General features: G+C 36.0%; 1 long non-coding RNA gene and 1 pseudogene across 1 annotated transcript; both read left to right on the top strand.

Annotated features, from left to right (window-relative positions):
• Window positions 1-3452: 3452 nt before the first annotated feature.
• LOC148780946 (uncharacterized) lies at window positions 3453-18658 on the top strand. Its single transcript, XR_016061385.1, has 5 exons — window positions 3453-3782; window positions 4124-4218; window positions 11079-11181; window positions 11300-11720; window positions 18114-18658. It is a non-coding gene; the product is annotated as an uncharacterized LOC148780946 (long non-coding RNA).
• LOC148780947 (protein LYK5 pseudogene) lies at window positions 13031-13959 on the top strand (annotated as a pseudogene).
• Window positions 18659-19860: the final 1202 nt, after the last annotated feature.

Genomic DNA, 19860 nt, shown 5'->3' with positions numbered 1-19860 from the left:
CATGGCGATGGCAGCGCCATGCACGAGTCTCCTTCTCCTTCTGTTCTTCTATCTCCCTCTCCTAGTGAGGTCTGTAGACGGCACTGTCTATCACCGTCCACAGACGTTGCTTCGACGTCTTAGTGAAGAACCCAGACGGGGGAACTTGATGCCTCCCACAGGGGTTCTTTCCTATCACGCGTCTATAGTAGACGACGATACCCTTCACAGCCCGCTAGAGATCTCGGCAACATCTACCACCGTCCGTGAGCTTCCTTCGTGTATTTTGTGCTCATTGTCATCCTTTCGACGTCCCATGCCAAAATTACCCTGAAAGGTAGAGTTTACACTCAGGGGTATTTTGATCATTTTGCACTCAAGGGTATTTTGATCATTTTACTCTCAAAGGGGCAGTATGGTCCTCCTACCATCCCTAGACTATGGAGGCAGAGACAGTCATTCAAAATTACCCCGAAAAAGCAGAGTTCACACTCAAGGGTATTTTGGTCATTTTACACTCACGGGCGTTTTCTGTCATTTTGGCACCCGAAGGGCAATATTCCATCCTTAAATCATAGGGGCAGCAACAATTACCCAAAATTACCCCGAAAAGCAGAGTTTGCACTCGAGGGTATTTTTGTCATTCTCAATCCCAGCCTATTCTGGACTTGCTCATAGTCTGGGTTAACCATCCTCAATCAAGGCTATCTCAAACAATCCTTAACCTAGCTCCCAAAGATCTGGGCTTTTAACCGTTCACGAGCAGATTTGGGCTTTTAACCGTTCACGAGCATGTCAAAAGCACTTTCAAATGAAGATTCTAGGCACGTCTGTGCATTTTTTTTAAAAAAAAATTGATCACAACAAAAGTATTTCATGTAATTTTTACAAGTTATCGTGTATTTTGGGAATTGGAAAAGAAAAACTTTTGTTTTCTCTCTCACAAGCCGACGAAGGTGGTATGCAATCCTCAAAAATACCAACATTCATTTGAGCATTTCATCAAACATTTCAAAAGGTGGAGGCTTACCTTCTCTTGCCCCTTTGTTATTGAAATGTGACACGATCCAAGTGTCCACTGACGCGCCTTCCTGTCCATCCTTGACAATCAGTCCGATTTTAGTATAAAATGGAATTTTGGCAAGAAAAACCCAAGAGGAGTAGGGTTGAAAAGTTTGAAATTTCAAAAAAAACAAAAAAAAAATGAAAGGCGGGAAAACCCCAAAACGAGTGAGAGAGAAATGGGGAGGGGTACCATTTGATTTAAAAACTCACCTAGGCTAGGCCTCGTGCCGCTCGGGCGACATGGTCTGTGTCGCCCACCCCATAAAAAAAAAAAAGGAAAAAAGTTGGCGGCACGCCTCATGTCGCCCACCCAGTAAAAAAATAAAATAAAATAAAAAAATTTTAAAAAAATTGGATGGCGGCACATCTCGTTCCGCCCACCCCATAAAAATAAAATAAAATAAAAAAGTTGGCGGCATGCCTCGTGTCCCCCATCTTGTATATAAACTAGAAAAAGAAAAAATGGTTGGCGGCGCACCCCTTGCAGCCCACCCCATAAATAAAATAAAATAAACAAAAATTGGTTCTCGTGCCACCTGGGCAACATTCCTCATGACGCTCAGCGACACGGTTCATGTCGCCCAACCCGTTAATCAAAAAAAAAAAAAAAAATCTTATTTATTTACAATCCCAAGAAAATCAATCAGATTGCAAAACAGAATTCTGGATAGGTCACATTTCCAGATGTTATTCATCCCCTGAAAATAGCTTCATCACATGCATTCTCACAATCAAATCTGATCCTGAGACCGAAGTTTCTACTGTCCCAATGGACTTAAAATAAAAATAAAAAAATGAAACTTTTGAAAATAGAATGATCACAAGATCAACTTATTCATGCGTGATAGGTAAGACAGGTGACGTCTATCCCAGTATGACGTAAAAGATCGGGTGTGTTCAGGACAAAACCACCCTGTTCAATAGAAAATGTCTAGCCATGTACGACGCTAAAGGTCGAGTGTATCCAGTTCAACCTCAAACTCGTGCGACGTAAAAGATCCGAGACAGGTAACGTCTATCCCCGTATGACATAAAAGGTCGGGTGTGTTCAGGGAACAACCACCCTGTTTCATGAAAAACGTTTATCCCCGTATGACGTAAAAGGGTCGATTGTATGGTCCATCGCTGCATGACGCTAAACTGCTTAGAGGGTTCTATGGTTGCAAGAGTTAAAACTGCTAACCAACCTTGTTTTCGAAATATCTTCCTCTTTTCAAAATTTTCACTATATGTCTTGTGTTTTCAAAAACTTTAATTTCTTTGTTAAAATCGTAGCCTTTCCCTACTCTGGGTTTCTATTTCAAATCTCCCCCTACTTTCAAAATTTCTAAAAAGTATTTTAAAACCAAGGAGCTTAGACACCCGTATATGATGATTACCGTGTTTGTCGCAATTGCCGCATTGCTGCCTAGTCTCTCACTTCGGATTCGGCCAGACAAGTCTCTTCCTATAGAAAACATTTCCCTATAGACAGCCTTAAGAAACCCTAACGAGATCAAAGAAAATTACAGGGTTAAAAATTCAAATTGTGAACACCCCTGAAGTTAAGTGGCATGGCCAGAAAATCCAACTCGAGTTTCAAGCTTGTGTAACTCATCAACATCTCACGCCGAAAACCCTAGGAGGAAAAATGCCCTAGGTGGATGAGCTCGGTGAGCGCAATGACTTGGAGGGATTAGTTGGTGTTCCACTTGACCACGTGACTTTAGGACAAAATTTAAAATGTCTGCTTTATCTTTGACAATCACCTGTCCCTCGAAGGACCGGGAACCCAAAGTGTCTACTTCTTTGCCACTCACCTGTCCCTAGAAGGACAGGGAGTGCCAAAGAGGGGCAACCGTAGACACCCCATTTTAAATCTTGCAAATTATGTGGTTTCTTGAACCCTTGAGACCACACTTAACCTAGTAAACCCAAATCCGTAGTTCACATAGCCTACCTCATGATTCGAAACCAGTTAGCCTGCCCAGAACCCTTGTAAATGCCCTGTTTTTCCAAAACAAATCATTAAAAATAGTAAAAAAATTTGTTTGGACTCAAATTTTCTCTAAGAGCTTCCCAAGAAGTTGAGGAACACACCAGAAGTGAAAAATCTCAATTTGGACCAAAATTGGTATGTACGACTCCGGGTGTGCCTCCAAGGCAACACGTGGCATGCCACCCAGGCGACACGACCTGTGCCGCCCAGTTCCGACCAGCCCCAAATAAATTTTTTATTTTTTTGTAATTTACTTGGGCGGCACGCTACGTGTCGCCCGGGCGACATGACCTGTGTCGCCTGAGAGACACAACCCATGCCACCCAAATCTGTGACCCTCAAAATGTGCAACTTTGACCGAGGGATTTGTTTGTTACCATGCATATCTTTCTCAACAAGCATTGACCCCTATAAGGCCTCTTTTCGTGGTCATTTGGAGGAGACGGAGAATACGTTTGAGGAGAGAGAGAAAGAGAGAGAGAGAGAGAGAGAGAGAGAGAGAGAGAGAAACTTAGAGAGAGATGGAAACCATAGAACTTCAGAGAGATGAGAAACCTTAGAGCTAGCCTCCTGGAACTTCAACCCTAAAACCTTAGAGAACCTAGAACCATCAATAGGACATAATCATCTTATACTGAATGGACTTGTTGGCTAATATATCTATCAAAGAGACAAAAGAGGACCGGTTCTGATATGGGCAGGCCCCAAAGGGCTCGGACGTCTCGGGTCATCTGGCCCGGTTCGATATCACTTTCTTTCGGTATCACTTTCTTCCTTCTTCTTCTTTTTTTGTTACTTTAATTTTATTTAGCTCTGTTTTAGTTAATTTGCATGCTCTGTTTTGGTCAATTTGCATCAAAAAATGTATTTTGGATATTTTTCGATCATGCTGGCCCTACCACAGATATGAGAGTAGATCTGCTCGATTCTGGGTAGATCTGGCCTCAGATCTGAATTCGATTTGTCTCACCTTCTCTACTATTTCATTTGCATTAGTTTAAGGTGTTAGATCCAAGAGATCTTCATTTCCAGATCTATCTGATTTTGCATCATAAATACTTGTCTTACAAATTAACCATAGAAGTGTTGTGCATAAGCAAGAGGATTGTAGGTCAAGGGAGGCGATTCTGAACCAGCTAAAGCAGTTGGGGGGCTTTCTTCGTGATCTAAGAGGGCGCCCACGCGAGCCAGCCCGAGTAAGTCCCGAACCCACCTTCAATTCCTCTCTCATCGGATGGTATACCTACCCTTGCTCTTGAACAAGGTTTTGAGAGAGCGATCTAAAATCTCGGGTTTGCCAGAAACTCGAGACACGTGCCGCCAGATCATTCAGATCTGTAGGACGAGATCTAGGCACCTAACCAAGTGGGCACACGTCCTGCCTGCATGATGTTAAACTACTTCGTACAATGATCCAAGTTATACGACCTAAAACTATAGCACACATCCTGACCGTATGACGTTAACTACTTTGCATAATGGTCCAAGCTATATGATCCTAAGCTAGTAGCATACGTCCTGGCCTCATGATGTTAAACTGTTTTGCACAATGGTCCAAGTTATACGACCTTAAACTATAGCACATGTCCTGACCACATGATGTTAAACAGCTTCGCATGATGGTCCGAGTTATACGACCCTAAACTATAACACACAGTCTTGAAAGCATGACCCTAAACATGCCTCCAATAGGTTTTGGTGGATGACCTTAAATCACATAAAATCGACTGTCACGAAGGCATGACCTTAAACTTGCCTCCTCGTGGTCATGACGGCATGACCTTAAAATCTCCCCCTCAAAAAGATGAACATGACGAAAACTTGCAAGGGCGTCATGGGTAAAAGAATCAAAAGAAAAGAAGAGAAGAGAAAAAAAAAAGAAAAAAGAGAAAAAAAAAAATGACGGAAATGGTGTGCACCTTGAAAGCGACCATGGGCAAAATATGTAAAAAAGAAAAGAGAAAAAACGGCCATAGGGAAAACTCGCAAGGGTACTGAGGGCAAAAGTGTCAAAATAAAGGAAGTGAGTTCGGGGCACTCATTCTCAAAATAAGGACATGTTGATCCTATTCTACAGGTCATCATGAACAAAAATGTCATGGTCTTGCGTCCCTGTGGCATGGCGTTAAACTGTGCGACATACAGTCTGTTTGCATGACTATAAACTGCCTCTCGTTCCTACACATCTCTATAGGGTTGCCGCATGACACCTTGCTACATATAGCCCCTATCATATCCCTCTTCATAAGGACCCCCCCAGCGGAGGAGCACCATCGCTCCAACATCCCTAGTGGAAGAGCACCATCGTTCCAAATTCAATACCACAAAATGCTTTCCCTAAAAGAGGCGTACCACAGTTTCGATTGTGTGACTACAGATCACGCCATTGCCTCTTCATAAACCTTTTAAGAATGTAACGGCCCCTTTACACAAAGCAATATCCCTAAAAGAGGCATACCACAGTCTCAACTGTGTGGCTCGAAACCATGTTTTAACCTCTTCATAAACTCCCTCATCAGAGGAACACCATTACTTTAAAAACTCATCATCTCCATGGTCGGGCCCTGGTCTTCGCCTTGGTCCTCGTGCAGGCGAGGGTCGCATGTGCGGGGTGGAAGACCCTCTCTCAAACAACCGCGTGGATTCACGCTTGTTGGGCACCTGGTACACAGAATAGGGTCACGCACGCGCGGGGTGGAAGACCCTCTCTCAAACAACCGTGGAGATTCGTGCTTGCTGGGTGACCGATTATGTTGCTTACTCTCAATGTTAGGCCTAAAATGGATTTAGATATTGTAGAAAATTTCTGTAAAAATATCTCACTTTAAAAATGAATAGTAGGAGATTAACAATCAGTTTTTACGATAAGTTTTAAGTGGCAACCATAAGTACAATATGATTCACAAGTTTAAGTGGGAACCATAAGCACAGTAAGAGTCGGCTGACTCATAGAAACCCATCTTAATAAAAAACCCAATGTTTTTCTAGTGGAAAAAGATTATATAGAGCCGAGGTTCTAAAAAATCAAACTAGAGCCCACCTCAAATTTCACTAAAATAGGTTATTTTGATGCCCAAATATCCTCAAATTGATCATCTCGACGTCTAGATGTATGGGCATAAGAAAAAAAAGAGATTTCAGGTTTTGTAAATAGTGCATCTTGTAACGTATTTTTGGACCGTCAATTATCAAGATTTTCAAGTTCGCATGGATCTGCTTGATCTACACTATTTTTTAAGCTTTAAATTTTATAATTAAACATGGAAAATACATTTTACGCCAAATACAAAGATTTACAATATATTTCTCGACAAAATTTGAAGGTGGGCTCTAATTTGATTGTTTAGAGCTTCGGCTCTATAAAAACCACACCCTTTTTTAACTAGAGGATCTCATTTTTTTTTTTTTTAAGTCCAAAAAATTTCCGTCTAGGTTTTCAGATAAGTCTAATTTAGATCTCAATTTTTGGAATCGAATCCCTTTTTTGGTGGAATAGAAAGTTCCCAAAGTTGGAGTCTTTCTTGACCATTAAATCCGATATCTATTTCTGTGAATTTGGTCATTTTAAATTTTTGTCGTACTGCTTCAAATTGTATTTTGATTCAAAATTGGTTAATTTTTTATTCAAAACTAATGCATTTAAAACATTGTCAGAAAATAACGCAACTAAAAAACTATGAAACTTTTTTTAGAAATTTTGAATTCAATGTTTGAATTATTGTTCAATTTCTCTTTCGTGATCAAAAAGGTTTTGAGGTTTTTTTTAATGGAAAAGTAAATAACGAGACCATTTATATTTGGTATAAAATGGTCACAATTAATCTTGACCATTGGATGTGAAATAGGGTGGCTATATTTATTTTATTGACCAAGCTCAAAGTTCAAAAAAACAATTTCGAACTTTATGACACACCCAAACTAAGATTTCACATTGGATAGTTGTAATTGTAACCTCCATGTACCAAAAGATGTATGCAATCCTTTTTTGAATTAAATTGAAACGTTTATTCAACGATTTTCATGATTTTTTTATCTTTCCTTTCCATCATTTTGAGTTGCCTCACAAGATTCAGCGATCCAGCATGAAACTGCCAATTTGGCATCGAGTTTCAAGCAATAAGGTGGCAATCGGGTGGGGATAACCTAAACTAGGTCAGGGTTCAAATGATTTGTACCCAACTTGGGTCGGGTTTGACCCGACCTGATAGAACCAGTATAAGAATATTTAAATGATATATGAAAAAAAAATTTATTTTTAGTTTTTAGGCTCGAGTTAGGGACTTGAACCTGATTGGGATCCGGGATGGTCCAAATCTCTTAACCCAACCTGGGCTCGAGTTCAGGTAAAACCTAGTTGGGTCGGGTCTGAGTCCTAGCCACCCTTCTCGGACACCAATTCCATTATTTACGAAACTGCTTTAAACCAAAACCCATGCTGGAAATGAAGGGGTGATCAAATTATAAATCATTTAATAGGATGAAGTTTTTATAGGGCGTAGGCTTTATGAAAACAAAATAAACCCTCACCTCAAATCCTCATTTGGAAAGCACTTTGGGTATCAGAAATCTTCATGATGGCTCTAAAATCAGTTTCCAACACCGAAAATAAAATCTGAAACTCAAAAAATGGTGCAGGTCTTGTGGATCTGCTAACACTCATTTTTAGGGGGAAATGGATAGTCTAGATGATTCCTTACAATACACACCGTTTTTATAACTTAAAATCTTAGTTTTTTTCATAACCATAATGTTCAAGCTGAGATGATTGATTTAAAAGTTCTTTAATACTTGAATTACAATTTTTTATGAGTTATAAGGTGAGGCTTTTCTTATATTGATTGGGCCACAGCCCTACCAAACCATTTTCCTAAAGGAAAAGAAAGGAAGGACTTAACGAGCCTGGCCCATGGGCCCAGAACCTAAGGCAAGGACCAAATGAAACCGGTGCACCAAATTTCAACATTCGAAGTTATGCATGAACCTTGATTTCGTTTTTGAAGTTTTTGATTGATTGAATGGCTGGAAACTGAAAGTATTTAAAGGGATCATTGAACTAAGGGTTTCTTAGGGCTCCGGTTGTGATTCTTAGGATTTTGGGGCGAATTAGGATTTTGGACGGTTAGAATTAAGAATTGAAGTCTTCTACAAGGGTTTCAGAGTCTCCCTAGTCGTGCCAAGGTTTTTGGTTGCTAGGTTTGGGCTAAGGTTTTTAGGTTCTAGAACGCTTAAAGGATATTTATACTTCAGAAACCTAACAATGCCTCCTCTTAATTTGGGATATTTGAGTGGTTTAATAAACAGATTGGTGACCTGGATCGGACACCTAAAAAATCAGTATGGTTCAGTAAATCGGCTAGTTCATAATGTCATTTTACTATATGGAAAAAATAGTGAACCGACAAAAAAATACGTGAAAAATAGTAATCTGCTCAAAAAACCTGTCCGGATTGGTAAATCGACGGTCCAAATCACCATTTTGTTATAGAGAATCATCTTTTTAGGATACGGAACCACCGGTTCTCTTATAGCCTCAATCATTTTCCTATATATATGCAGAACCATAACAAGTGACCAATTCTCAGGCTGGACTGAACGATTTTATACCGATCTGATGTTTTCTAAATCAATAACTTATGCCAAAGAGATGTTAAACCTGTCCAGGTCGTCAGGGTTTTTAAAATTTTTAAGTTATTAAATGGGTGTCGTTTGCAAATTGGGAAATTTTTGCCGAAAAAAGGTCTGCAATAGGCACTTTTGAGTTTTTAGGTTTTATATTGAAAATTCGAGTTTTTTTTCTAAATTTTGTTTTCGTGCACAAATTGGGAAGAGGCTTGTAAAGCCTCTTGAGACTGTAGCCTGCGTTGGTGGTTATGTTCACAATATTGATTATTGATGGTTATGTTCACAATATTGATTATTGATTGATTTTATATATATATATATATATATATAAAACAAAGGATATGTACTACAGTGAAAGTGAATGGATATTAAAAAGTTTCGTTGGACTATTTATATAATTTGTTTCAAGATGTATTTTTTTGGATTTAAATCATTTTTTTTTTGACATTCATACATCTCGAGGTCAAAATGATCATAGGGTTTTTCGATAACAAAATAACCTTTTTCGGTGGATTTTTGAGGTGCAGCTTACATCCACAATTTAAGTTTCACCCAATATATGAACTTTTTGCTTTTAAAAATGAGCTTTTATTTTATTTTATTGTTAATTCTATTTAAAAAATCAAACGAAATATAACCTTCCTTATGAAGTAATATAATGGCCTTTAGTATGGAATTTTCAAACAAACGATAATGGCCAACCATTGTATGTTTATAGTTTATACCCACTCATGTCGGCCACATTAAAAATTAGAAAATTGTTTCATGGAGGCTGAACGGCATTTCTACATATGCCGTTCAAAACGAGTAAAGCATCATCTTAAAGATGGATGCAAGTAGGTGTTCTTTCTAAAAACAATAGAAACTAACACATTTCTAGTTTTTTAAAATTTATTTATTTTTTCATATTCATGATCTCCATTTCAGAAATTACATGTCTTTAAAAATTAAGTCTTAAAATTCATCTAAAAAATAGATTTATTAAGAGGCTCGCATTTCTACATATGCGGGCTGGGCTACATAGAAACCGGGTCCAATTTTTTAAGAGGGAAACTATCATAAATTTAAAGTTTTAGAGGGAGAAATAACTCAAATATTTTAGAGAGATAAACTATATCAAATTTTAAGTTTTAGAGAGAAAAAGTACATTAACATTTTAAAGATAAAAACTATATCAAATTTTAAATATTACTTGAAAATTTTTAAAGAGTGAAATTTCCATGTTTGTAATTATATCTCTCTCTACAAAAACTATGGAACCTATAGATCCATCCACATCTCCGACTCCTATTAGGAATAAGATAACTTCATTTCTTACAAGATTTACGTGATCATCAATTTGAAGACATTTCACTTTCCTATATCATAGGATATCATACCTCATAAATTGGAGACCCTCTGAAAACAACATCACGTAAATCATCTTCCTAAAAACATGGTTTCATATTCTTTTTCATGCGATGACCTTGGGATATGGTGTGATGAAGGGAAGGCATTCGAATTTCTTACAAATTACAAGCATTTAGATTTTCGAGGGAGAAAGCATTTCAATTTTAGAGAGAGAGAAATCTTGATTTTATAGAGAGAGCATCTAGATTTTAGAGAGAGAGTAAACCATGATACTAATCGATCGCTAACTTATTCCAAGAAGGAGAGGGAGAGCGGGGAAGGTTCTTGATTTTAGAGAGAAAAAAAGGATCTTGTTTTTTTTTCGATTTTATTTATACGAGAAATTGGGGAATAGAGAGGGATAGGACTTCGATTTTTCTCACTTCATTAGATAGAGAGAGAGTCAAGAGAAGTCTGTGGTAATTAGAGAGAGAGAGAGTAACACGGCCCTCTTGCATTATTTTCTACAGCAGTTGCCTTTAGGTGAGAGCTCTCTCCCTATCTCTGGTTTTTATGTTAATTCTTATTATTCAATATTACATTTTTGTTTCATCAAAGGAAGAACGAGTTTTTCTTCTTTCTTTGGTTATAGAATTTTCCTTTGTTTATTAGCTCATTAAATTTGCGTAGTTATTTAAGCAACAAACAAATCATATAAATTCTTTTTGAATTGTTTCTTTGTGATCAATCTGTGGTGATTCAGTCTACAAATACCAAATAATATCGTTTTATGTTTTATTTATGTTCCGGGTGTGATTTTTGCATACTTCAAACAACAAAAACAGATATATGTGCTGATTTATATTCTTTTTGCTTCTTTTTTTCCCTTATGCTTTCTCCTCTTCATCAGACTGAATAATGCTCAATTCATTAGCGGTGACTTTGTTTTTGTAGTGTGGCAAAGAAAATATCTATTCCGATAAAATTAGTCACAAGATTTTTCCATTGTTGTTATGTATTTTTACTGATCTAAAATATTATTTACTCTCTGGTTTTACCAATGAAATTTCTTCTGATTTTCACATTGACAAACCCAATTCTATAGTTGACCGATTGTTCTCGGAAGTAGAATCATAGTTGTGGAATTTATTTGCGAGGAGAGACGAAATTTAGACAAGCACCCTGCGAATAGATTCAGTTTTGACAAGGTAAGAATCAACTAATCTGTATTAGTTTCGGCTTTGTTTCTTGTTCATTTTTCTCCACAATTTTTTAAATGTGTTTTTGCTTCTCTAAACTTGCTTTGGTGTACTCGGATGTGCTTAGATAAGATTTTTCATCAAATTTGAAGGAAAGACTCAAATTTTTTGGGCGATCCATAAAGCACAAATTCTACGCGATACTCTAGATCACCCCACAAAAGAAGAAGCAACAAATAAAGTAGAAGTCAAAGGTCGTCAAAGCCGGTAGTGGTGTAGATCCAATGTGGAAAGAAAAGTTCATCTTCCATGTGGATGACAACTTCCTCTTCAACCAAACCTCTAAAGACGAAGAAAATGCTTCCTCAGTTATAGTCAAGATTTACCAGAAGCGTGGTCTCCTCTTATTAGATAAGCTTCTTGGCTCAACGCGGATTCATCTAGCAACTTGATTGGATATAGTGATTGGGGGTTTGCGTCGATGGTTCTTATACGTCCTTCGGGTAGAATTCAAGGCGAGGTGAATCTGAGCGCCGCCTTTTGGAATGGTAATTCCCTCTTGTTCTCAAATTCTAGGTTGGTGGACAGAAATGATGGGCTATTAGAGAGAGATGAGAAAGAGAAGGGCATGATTTTATGACCTTACCTAGTGTCGTTAGAGTGATACTTGACATTTTATTGTCTAAACTTTCAATAAGTCCACCAACAGTGCTTATCTGTTAATAAGTCTGACAACAATGCTTATTTGTTGTCACAATACAAAACATCACATATTTATGTGGAGCATAAAATGAAATATAAATAATACTTAACATAAGACCTATGGTAGTAGATAACAATAATAGTCAACTAAGATATATGACTATTGTTTGAAGAAGAAAAATACACAAAAAAAATCCTCAATATAGGATTGCAATTAACTAAAACAAAATATGTACTCAAATACATAAAATAGTAGTCTATCCGAAATGTTGTGTTATATACATCAATGAAATAAAAACATGAAAAATACAATTAATCAAACTTTCATATATATAAAGACGGGAAAATATCCTCATATCCTCTATTTTTAACTTCTATATCTCATGAGACAGAAAAATTGAAAATATTACTTATAAGTAAAAAGTTTCTATCTTTTCTATCTTCCAACCCTCTAAACCCTTTTACCATGTATTATTGACCTCAACAACTTATAAAATGACTCCCTTCCCTCAAAACGTATCCTACATTTAACCCCTCCTCTCTCTCTCTCTAATCTCAGTCTCTCCTTCTCTTTTTCTCTCAAATCAAGTCTCTCCTTGTCTCTCTCTCTAAACTCAGTTGCTCTCTCTCTGGAATTCTTGTTCTTTTGCTTTGCAAGCTTCTAATTTGGTTTCTGGCTCGATGAAAAAGAACTGAAATTTTGGATACTTGGTTCCAGTACCATTCTCATGCATCTTGAGCCCAAAACCATGCATAGTGTGCACACTGGTCCTTACGGCCAGATCTTCAGGTTTGATAACTTTGTGTTGGTCAATCTGGTGTTGGAAACAACTGGCGGCAGAGCTCATTGATTCAATGCTTAGTGCAGTGAGGAAAAAGGCAGAGAACTGCAATTGCCTTCAAGGATTTCAAATATGTCATTCTCTTAGTGGATGGACTGGATCTGGAATGGTCAATTTTTTGTAACGGCAAAAAGGTGAGAGGGCTTGAGAGGCAAAATGTAGAGAGAGAAAGTTGGAGCTTGACTCCCTGTTGGGCTGTGGCCAAGAGTGGCCCGTTGTGTGGGCTTGTAGTGCTTGTGAGGCATGGATGTTTCTTAAAAAAATGAAAGCCTTTGCTTGTTCTCCTAATTTTGTTACACATGATACCATTATCAATGGATAAGAAAGCTGAAATTTTGGGTAAAAATGATCATACCCTATTTGCTGTCAAGAAAGTGGCATCTGATAATTACTCCAAATCTGATATTTCAGAGGGTCTTTACTCTGCAGTCCATTAAGTTATAGTGTATAAGTTTGAAGATTTGCAGAAGGCTACCAATGATTTTAGCTCAGATTATAAAATTAAGGGATCATAGGGCCACTATAAAGGGGGATATGGCTGCTATAAAGACGATGAGTGGGGATGCTTCATCTGAAATCAGCATATTGGAGATGATCAATCACTAGAACATTGTAAGATTGTTTGGATTTTGTGTACATCAAGGGAATACATACTTGGTTTATGAATTTGCAGAGAATGGTTCTCTCAGTGATTGGCTTCATAGAGAAAGAAAGCATGGGAGAGAGAGGTTCTCTGGTCAGGGTTGGAAGCAAAGGGTACATATTGCTCATGATATAGCAAATGGACTCCATGATCTTCACAATTACACGAGTCCTGGTTATGTTCCTAAAGATATCAAGAACATTAATGTTCTTTTGGATGGTGAGTTCAGGGCCTTACTAATTTTGGCTTAGCAAGAACTATAGAAAACCGTAGAGATGCAGGAAGAGACTTGATTTGAGAGATAGAGATGGAGTTTGGGTTTTAGAGAGAGTTGGAGTTTTGAGAGAGAGAGACGATGATGTGTGTGTGAGAGAGAGAGATGGAGATTTAAAGAGATGGAGTTTTGAGAGAGAGAGACAGTGATGTGAGAGAGAGAGAGAGAGAGATGGAGTTTGGGCTTTAGAGAGAGATGAAATTTTGAGAGAGATACAGTGATATGAGAGAGAGATGGAGTTTGGGTTTTAGAGAAAGAAAAAGAGTTTTGAGAGAGAGAGACGGTGATGTGAGAGAGGGATGGACTTTTAGAGGGAGAGAAATGGAGTTTAGATAGGATGTCATTTTAGTGTTTGTTTGGATAAAAAATTTATGGTTAAAAGGGTTTAGGGGGTTGAAGAGAGGGATGGAGTTTGGGTTTTAGAGAAAGAAATGGAGTTTTGAGAGAGAGAGGTGATGTGAGAGAGGGATGGAGTTTTAGAGAGAGAGAAATTGAGTTTAGATAGAGTGTCATTTTAGTATTTTTTTGGGTCAAAAATTTATGGTCAAAAGGATTTAGGGGGTTGAAAGATTGAAAAGATGGAGAAATTTTGCTTACAAGTAATATTTTCAATTCTTGAGTCTCATGAGATATAGAAGTTAAAAATAGAGGATAAAGAGATATGAAAGCAACAAAATGTTTAACCAAACTCGAATCTCATGCTGAATTCTTAGCTGCTTAAGTCTTTAGTATACAAAATCTTCAAGCAAATTCTAATCGCACAAAAAATGCTCTTTATAAAGATACATTGGGTAAACATTTTTCATTGTGTTTGTCTTCTAACTCTGCCAATTATTTTGAGATATACGATTCTTCTGATATCTTGTTTTTTGGGGAATATATTGTTTTTAATTTTTTTAAAAAATCATTTAAGAGAAATTATTAGTGAAACGTTTTATGGAATTTTACTTTAAATTAAGATTCCGAATTTACTCCTGCTGTTAATTTGCTTATCTTTAAATAAAATTCAATAATATTAAGTAAATAAAGTTATAGAGAAGAAGTTTTTTTGAAATGTTTTTTTGAAAAAACATAAAATACAGGTTTACATCTGTTGAATGAAAAAAACGTGATTTTTGAAATTCTTTGGAAAAAGTTGGAGTTCTAAATGTAGTTCAAAAAATCCAAGATTTTTTGAAAAAATCGTGTTTTAAATGGAGACTTGCTGACTATGGGTATTGGTGGTCAGGTCAGGTATTTTTAATTTTTTAAAAAAAAATACATAAAATCCTAATAAAAACTAGATTTATTAAGAGGCCTGCATTTCTAACGTATGCGGGCTTGGCCGCACAGAAACCACGTCCTTAAAAATTTGAGGTTGGTGCGTGGCTCGCCCATGTTAGAATACGGTCCCCTTACCAAAAAAAATCACCATGAGGGCATATTTTTAATCTGAAGTTATAATGGTCATGTATTTTTGGGGTTTTTGAATCTCAAAAGAGCTCTACTATAATTGGGTTTGGTCCATTTATTTTAAGGAAAAAGTTTATATATTATCGACACCTTATGATGTAGAATTAAGTTGCACTTATAGAATCCTTCGAAAACGTTTGTTTTAATTTTAGAATTTAAAATTTTATAATTAAAAATAAAAATAGATTATTGCACCATCTTAAGAATTTTCATTGCCATGTTTGCCTCTTATAACGAATTTTGGAGGTGAACCTTACTTTGATTGTTTAAGGTTGCAACCAAAGTTAAAAAAAAAAAACAGATCCGAATCTGCCTCCTCAAAAAATATGTCGGCTCGGAGAATCGGCCAAATCAACAAGTTTTTACCAAAAACAAAATTCAACAAATACACAAAATACTAAAAACCTATAAAAATGGTGTTTTTTGAGTTTTTTTTAAAAAATTGAGAGTGTATATTATGTAGTTTCACTATTTATAAAAATATGTGAATATTGAGAGGTTGTTTGGATGTCTGTATAATTATAATATAATATTATATTAAAATAATTAAAAAATATTAGAAAAGACTTTCATATTATAAAATTTTAAAAATATTAACTTAGGAGTTTTTATTTTTGAAAAAATTTATATGGAGTAAATTTAGTGGAAGAGGCTGTTAGTAGAGACTCACCAGTGGCTGGATTTAGGCTAAGAAAAAGCCGATCCTATTCAGCCCAGCCCAATGCTTTTATTTATATATATATATATATATATATATATATATAACCGATCCTATTCAGCCCAGCCCAATGCTTTTTTATATATATATATATATATATATCTTCTTTTTATTTGGCTAGGCCCAGCCTAGTAGGGCTGGACTGATCCTATGTGATTAGGCCGGGCTAGGGCCAACGTTGGCCCAGCCTGTTACCAGCCCTACCTCCTCAATCTTAAAATAGAGAAGTTTAAACAAGGTGCAGTTTACGTATGACCATATTAAAATGCCTTATAATGGGTTTAGTATCTGAAACATCCTAAATCACTTCCGCTGAGCCTTTAGTTCCGTGATTTCGATCTCAATAGTGTGGTTTGGATGGTCTATAAAAAATGAACGGTGATGAAGGGTTTCAAAAAAATGTTTTCAATAGTTTATTATTAAAATTTGGAGTCCTCCTTTTGTTCGTGGTTGAATTTACGGCCGGCGACGGAGGACTGTGCTAGGCCAGCATTGTCTCAGCCTGGCCCGACTCATTAGAGAGCCGAGCTGAGCCGTCCCAGTCGTACCTGTGCCAAAGGGCATAGCTCAAGGCCTAGCCCTGTCCAGGTTGCACCTAATAAATAAATAAATAAAGAGTGATTGACATATGGACCTCAATTTTTTTTTCTAATATACGAATTGCTACATTTATAGGCAGAAATTACATAGAATGTGGGTCAAGCTGTTTTTTTTATTTTTTCCAAAATTACCCTTCGGTCTGATGATGGAATCCTCAGTGTGAATTTTTTTTTTTGCTAGTAGGGAAATGCTCCAAGATTTAGGCTAGTGCCCTACGAATGAAAAAATAAAAAATAATTAAAATTTGGTCGTAGAATGTCTTTGGACTGAGAAGTAATTTTGGAAAAAAAAAAATTTTGGCTTACCAGCCTTCTTTACAATTTCCACCTATAAATAGAGCATTTTGTATTCACAAGTCCAGCCCTCAATCCCTAGTTTTTCGGTGCCTGACCGAGCCAGGCGGGCTGGTCATCCCCGCCCATTGCCAGTCATAGTCTAGAATAGATTCAGCCTATAAAGTCCAAAATACATATTAGAGATAGATCTTTTGTCAAAATCCCATTTTCCTCAAAATGGGGAGTTAGTGCTTCTTGATCCGTTTTCCAAAATAGAGAATCATTTTCCCTCCTACGCGAGTTAAATTCTTTCCTAAAATCTAAGATATAAAATAACTGAATTCCCAAAAAATTGGTAAGAAGATAAGAATTGATGTCCATTAATTTCCAAACAAAGAATAAGGTAAGAATTCATATTGTAATAAAAAGATATGAAGAGAAGAATTCAATATTGTAATAAAGCGAGAGAATTGGATTTTTCTAAATAAAAAGCGATGTTCATTAATTTCCACATAAAATGAGGGTAAGAATTCAAAATTGTAATGAGGATAATGGTTTTCATAGGGCTGGATCCCTAACAAAGTATGTAAAGCCTCACCTAATAACTCATCGAAAGTTTTAATTCAAAACTTGGAAAACCTTTAAATCATACCATCTTGGATTGAACATTATGGTTGTGAAAAAAAATTAGAATTTTAAATTTAAAAATAGTGTATATTTCAATGAATCATCTAAACCGTCCATTTGCCTTGAAAAAGAAGTGTTAATAGATTCGTAAGATCTGTACCATTTTTTTAATTTCAATTTTTTTTTGTCGGTGTTAAAAATTGATTTTAGAGCCATAATCGATATTTCTTACGTCAAAAGTGCTTTCTAGATGTGGATATTTCTAAAAGTGCTTTCTAGATGAGAATTTGAGGTGAAGCTTAATTTTGTTTTCATAAATTATGGGCCTTATAGCAAATCCATACTAGTAATAAAAAGAGAGAATTGCATTTTCTTAAAAGAAAAGCCAAAAGAAATGTTCCCTTTATTCATGAGGTAAGGGCATAACTATAAATCTGAAATTTGACCGTTCTGTTAGTTTCTGTCTCATTCATGTCGTCACTGTCTTTCTTTTTAATTACTAGATAACTTTTATTGCAAATTTTGTTTCTCCTATTTTAACGGATATCTGCTATTTTTAGGGGATATCTATCCCCAAAACCTATATATAAAAATAGAGATCACGAGCTGTCTCCAAATTTCAGAGGGCTCTCATCTCTGGTACAATTAGAGAAGGAGAAGCAACCCTCTGGAATTTCAGAGGGCTCTCATCTCTACTACAATTAGAGAAGGAGAAGCTTTAGAATTTATTTAGAACTCAAGCTAATTACCAGATTAGCAAGTGCGGATCAAGATCGCCATAACTGAAGCTTTTCGAACTTTTTACCAGAGCAGAAATGGCGGCTCCTCTTCCAATTAAATACTGGATAAGAGTGAAAACTATAGGGAATGGCTGTTATGGACAAGTGAAGATGGTTGTTTGTTTCCAGTAAAGTCTCTAACCTGCAACGATAAAGAGTTTCTCGAATGTTTAGAGAGAGAAATTTAGGTACTCAAGAACTTGGATTCTCCTTTTATTGTGAGTTACCTAGGCCAGTGCAATGACGAAGAAGGATGGGTGAATTTTTTCATGGAGTACATAGAGTGCGGTGATTTATCCGCACTAACTATGAGATGCAAGGGATTGCCGGAAATGGCCATCAAAGCTTACATGACCTCCATTTTTAGAGGTCTTCAATACGTTCACCACAACGGAATTATTCACTGTGATGTTAAAGCAAAGAATGTGCTCTTGGGGTTCTTAGGCGAAGTCAAACTTGCTGATTTTGGTGCTGCAAAGAGGTCTCCAGTGAGCTTCTTCTTATTCATGCCGGGACTTTGAGAGGTGGATGGCCTTTGAAATTTTTTGGAGGAAACAGGGCATGCCCTCAGATATACATGGTCTCTCAATTGTACAGTTGTGGAGATGGCTATAAGAAAATATTCTAATTTACAACTATAACAAAAAATAATACATTGTATAATTTATAGTGTAAATAAATGAATAAATAAAATATAAGATTTGATTATTATTATAATTAGTATAATTATTAATTATAATATTATAATAAACTTGAATAACCTTTACAAATAAATAAATCTAAAGTATAATAATTAGTGTTGATAGAAATATAGAATGTAGTACTATAAATTTGTAATCGTATTTTAATAAAATTAAAAAAATAAATAAAAAAATTCATATTTGTAATGTGGGATAGTTGATAAAACAACTTGAAATAAATTCTAAAGTGGTATGAACTAGTGTTATTTTTCTCTATTAAAATATCTCATAAACCAGTATTTTTTTTAATTTTCAATAAACCAGTATTAGTATTATATTTTGTTTGTTTTTTTAAATTATGTTATTTTTTTTAAATTATTATATGAAATTTTAAATTATTATATGAAATTTTAAATTATGTTATTTTTTTAAAATTATTATATGAAATTTTATCTTTGTAATTATATGTAATTAAAGATTAATTATATATACTTTATATTTATATATTATAAAAAATAAATAAATATAATTAATCTTAAAAAGAATTAAATCTTACAAATAAATGAACATAATTAATCATAAAAAAAATTATAGACCATTTCATTTTATAGATGTCCTTGTATAAGAGAGAGATCTATTTATAGAATAATTAATTTATAACGTACAATGATCAGGTGGCTCACCCCTCTTGTTGATGGCCCACCCATCCCTACCTAGTAGTATTAATTTATATGTGCATTCAATGCAACAACATCAGTTTTGGGTGGGGCTATGAGACTTAACGTGAGATGAAAAAAGCGTATAAAATGAGTTGCAACAACATCACTACCTATTAGTTGTTTTGGAGTAGGGCTACGTGCAAGGTCCACCGCGTGAGGGTTTCTCATGCAAGCAAATGGTAGGCGGGAATTTCTAAAAAAAATTTAATAAAGAAATGGTGGACGTACTAGACCCAATGATCCGTGGCGTCAGCATGGAGCCGAATCCCGTTTATTTTCCTTGGATCCAGGACAGCCTGGGTGTTTCGATTCCGAATCGGATCCATCGATTTTTCAATCACTGGTTTAAAGAGAGCAAGAGGTAGACAGAAGAGGGA

This window comes from Amborella trichopoda, chromosome 8, assembly GCF_054954075.1.
Source record: "Amborella trichopoda isolate Santa Cruz 75 chromosome 8, AtrichopodaSantaCruz75HAP2 v2.0, whole genome shotgun sequence".
NCBI lineage: Eukaryota > Viridiplantae > Streptophyta > Magnoliopsida > Amborellales > Amborellaceae > Amborella > Amborella trichopoda.
The sequence above is the reverse complement of the archived record's forward strand: the minus strand, read 5'-3'. Positions and strand labels throughout refer to the sequence as shown.